The sequence below is a fragment of the Pseudophryne corroboree genome, chromosome 6, assembly GCF_028390025.1.
Source record: "Pseudophryne corroboree isolate aPseCor3 chromosome 6, aPseCor3.hap2, whole genome shotgun sequence".
NCBI classification, from domain to species: Eukaryota; Metazoa; Chordata; class Amphibia; order Anura; family Myobatrachidae; genus Pseudophryne; species Pseudophryne corroboree.
The window spans coordinates 306,502,456-306,507,242 of NC_086449.1; positions in this window are offsets into that span (position 1 = coordinate 306,502,456).

Here is a 4,787-nt window from a genome sequence, read left to right on the forward strand (position 1 = left end):
AAATAAATAAAAGCACATTTCTTTAAGAAAAATGGCATGGACTGGTGTACCCCGCAGGACAGCTCCTTGGTCATTTCAATGAATACAGAAGATGCACCTTGAAATACGTTGCCTAATTTTGCCATTTGCTTAAATACTATGCTAGAAGCTCTATAGTTTCACGTAAAACTCCCATTTATTAGGATAGAAGCAGATGTTGGAGTTCTAAATAGATGCAGCTACTAACGGAGAACAAACATATTAATAGAGAGTTCATTGTTGATTTAACAACTCCACGGTTTAGACTTTTGAACAGAATTGCTAAATAATTTCCTTATAAATATTGCCAAATGATTTTAAGCTACATCTGGAGAGCTGACCATTGGTATCTACTGTATATTGAGGTTACCAAGGATGCAGACACAAATATCTCAGCGAAATGTGAAGATAAATTATATGTAAAATGAAAAGGGGCTGGTGGAAAGCTCTAAGAAGTCATTAATAGGGCATACTTTGTTTGGCAAGTGAACTGGCAGAAAAGCAATGCGATCAATCGAACCTACAGGAACAGAACAGAATCTATGGAGACCTGAGTCCTGCCTCATCCACCAACACCTTATTTTTGTTAATATGCATTATTGATTATGTAAAGAGGGTTAGTACTCAGCGCCTTCTGTGCAAATAACATCCAAATCAAGATAAGGTGTATGTGTACCAAACCAAATGATGATTCAAGCAAGTGATAAGCAAGAACAAATTTTACCAACAGGTATATGATCAGGCGCTAACGGTGCTGCACCTCTAATGCTGCTGCTACACCTGATGGGGTAGTCACACCCAACCAATGACAAAAAAAGAAAAACAAATAATAGCAGCGCTAATATGGTAGTAACACATGAAGGATTGAGTGATAAAAACTTCACATTTAATATAATGGCAATTTAAGCCACAATTAAGAACATATATACCAAGCTCAAAATTAACTGCCTGTAGTATTATAGTCCGTTCCTATAGGATAAACTGGATAAGCAGATGGGTGGATTAGATGAAAATAGACTGACTGCGCAGTCTGACCAAACAACTTTACCAAAGCCGTTAGAGGTGAAGTTCCTTGGATATCTTTGATGTAATTCAAATGTCCAATTATGGGTTCCTCATTAGGTTACGGTATCCTCCTCATGGAGGTGATAAGCTGATCGATTTCAGAAACTTTGTTGGCACAGTGTGTAGAAACATAGAGCAATTAGGTTAACCACATACCATGAATAGGAGAGAAATAATTATATCTACTAATGTATAAATAGATAAAATAAGATTTTACTCACCGGTAAATCTATTTCTCGTAGTCCGTAGTGGATGCTGGGACTCCGTAAGGACCATGGGGAATAGCGGCTCCGCAGGAGACTGGGCACAACTAAAGAAAGCTTTAGGACTACCTGGTGTGCACTGGCTCCTCCCACTATGACCCTCCTCCAGACCTCAGTTAGGATATTGTGCCCGGAAGAGCTGACACAATAAGGAAGGATTTTGAATCCCGGGTAAGACTCATACCAGCCACACCAATCACACCGTATAACTCGTGATACTATACCCAGTTAACAGTATGAAATATAACTGAGCCTCTCAACAGATGGCTCAACAATAACCCTTTAGTTAGGCAATAACTATAAACAAGTATTGCAGACAATCCGCACTTGGGATGGGCGCCCAGCATCCACTACGGACTACGAGAAATAGATTTACCGGTGAGTAAAATCTTATTTTCTCTGACGTCCTAAGTGGATGCTGGGACTCGGTAAGGACCATGGGGATTATACCAAAGCTCCCAAACGGGCGGGAGAGTGCGGATGACTCTGCAGCACCGAATGGGCAAACTCTAGGTCCTCCTCAGCCAGGGTGTCAAACTTGTAGAATTTAGCAAATGTGTTTGACCCCGACCAAGTAGCTGCTCGGCAAAGTTGTAGAGCCGAGACCCCTCGGGCAGCCGCCAAGAAGAGCCCACTTTCCTCGTGGAATGGGCTTTCACTGATTTAGGATGCGGCAGTCCAGCCGCCGAATGTGCAAGCTGAATCGTGCTACAGATCCAGCGAGCAATAGTCTGCTTAGAAGCAGGAGCACCCAGCTTGTTGGGTGCATACAGGATAAATAGCGAGTCAGTTTTCCTGACTCCAGCCGTCCTGGAAACATATACTTTTCAGGGCCCTGACTACGTCCAGTAACTTGGAATCCTCCAAGTCCCAAGTAGCCGCAGGCACCACAATAGGTTGGTTCACATGAAAAACTGAAACCACCTTAGGAAGGAATTGGGAACGAGTCCTCAATTCCGCCTTATCCATATAAAAAAATCAGATAAGGGCTCTTGCATGACAAAGCCGCCAATTCTGATACACGCCTGGCCGATGCCAAGGCCAACAGCATGACCACTTTCCACGTGAGGTATTGTAGCTCCACGGATTTAAGTGGCTCAACCCAATGCGACTTCAGGAAATCCAACACCACGTTGAGATCCCACGGTGCCACTGGAGGCACAAACGGGGCTGAATATGCAGCACTCCCTTAACAAATGTCTGAACTTCAGGCAGTGAAGCCAGTTCTATTTTGGAAGAAAATCGATAGAGCCGAAATCTGGACCTTAATGGAACCCAATTTTAGGCCCATAGTCACCCCTGACTGTAGGAAGTGCAGAAATCGACCTAGCTGAAATTCCTCCGTTGGGGCCTTCCTGGCCTCACAGCACGCAACATATTTCTGCCATATGCGGTGATAATGGTTTGCGTTCACTTCTTTCCTAGCTTTAATTAGCGTAGGGATAACTTCCTCCGGAATGCCCTTTTCCTTCAGGATCCGGCGTTCAACCGCCATGCCGTCAAACGCAGCCGCGGTACGTCTTGGAACAGCAGGTCCTGTCTGAGCGGGCAGAGGCCATGGGTCCTCTGAGATCATTTCTTGGAGTTCTGGGTACCAAGCTCTTCTTGGCCAATCCGGAACAATGAGTATAGTTCTTACTCATCTCCTTCTTATTATTCTCATTACCCTGGGTAAGAGAGGCAGAGAAGGGAACACATACACCAACTGGTACACCCACGGTGTTACCAGAGCGTCCACAGCTATCGCCTGAGGGTCCCTTGACCTGGCGCAATATCTTTGTAGCTTTTTGTTGAGGCGGGACGCCATCATGTCCACCTGTGGCCTTTCCCAACGGTGTACAATCATTTGGAAGACTTCTGGATGAAGTCCCCACTCTCCCGGGTGGAGGTCGCTCCGGGAATGAACACTGCTGACAGTGCTAACACGTGATTTTCCGCCCATCGGAGAATCCTTGTGGCTTCTGCAATCGCCATCCTGCTTCTTGTGCCGCCCTGTCGGTTTACATGAGCGACCGCCGTGATGTTGTCTGACTAGATCAGCACCGGCCGGTGTTGAAGCAGGGGTCTAGCCTGACTTAGGACATTGTAAATGGCCCTTAGTTCCAGAATATTTATGTGTAGGGAAGTCTCCTGACTTTTCCATAGTCCTTGGAAGTTTCTTCCCTGTGTGACTGCCCCCCAGCCTCGAAGGCTGGCATCCGTGGTCACCAGGACCCAGTCCTGTATGCCGAATCTGCGGCCCCCTAGAAGATGAGCACTCTGCAGCCACCACAACAGCGACACCCTGGCCCTTGGAGACAGGGTTATCCGCCGATGCATCTGAAGATGCAACCCGGACCACTTGTCCAACAGATCCCACTGGAAGATCCTTGCATGGGACCTGGCGAATGGAATTTCTTCGTAAGAAGCTACCATCTTTCCCAGGGCTCGCGTGCATTGATGCACCGACACCTGTATTTGTATTAGGAGGTCTCTGTCTAGAGACGACAACTCCTAGGACTTTTTATCCTGTTCTGTGTCCAGAACCATACCCAGGAACAGTAGACGCGTCGTAGGAACCAGCTGCGACTTTGGAATATTCAGAATACAGCCGTGCTGTTGTAGCACTTCCCGTTCCGACGAACAACTGCTCCCTGGACCTCGCCTTTATAAGGAGATCGTCCAAGCACGGGATAATTATTTCGGCCATTACCTTGGTAAATACCCTCGGTGCCGGGGACAGACCAACGGCAACGTCTGGAATTGGTAATGACCATCCTGTACCACAATTTTGAGGTACTCCTGGTGAAGAGGGTAAATAGGGACATGCAGGTAAGCATCCTTGATGTCCAGTGATACCATGAAATTCTCCAGGCTTGCAATAATCGCCCTGAGCGATTCCATTGTGAACTTGAACCTTCGTATATAAGTGTTCAAGGATTTCAATTTTAGAATGGGTCTCACCGAAACGTCTGGTTTCGGTACCACAACATTTTGGAATAGTAACCCCGGCCTTGTTGAAGGAGGGGTACCTTGATTTCACCTGCTGGAAGTACAGCTTGTGAATTGCCGCCAGTACTACCTCCCTTTCTCCGAGGGCAGCAGGCAAGGCTGATGTGAGGTAACGGCGAGGGGGAGTCGCCTCGAACTCCAGCCTGTATCCCTGTGATACTACTTGCAGAACCTAGGGATCCACCTGTGGGCAAGCCCACTGGTCCCTGAAGTTCCTGAGACGCGCCCCCCACCGCACCTGTCTCCACCTGTGGAGCCCCAGCGTCATGCGGTGGACTCAGAGGAAGCGGGGGAAGATTTTTGATCCTGGGAACTGGCTGTCTGTTGCAGCTTTTTCCTTCTTCCCTTGTCTCTGTGCAGTAAGGAAGCGCCTTTGACCCGCTTGCTTTTCTGAAGCCGAAAGGACTGTACCTGAAAATACGGTGCTTTCTTAGGCTGTGAGGAAACCTG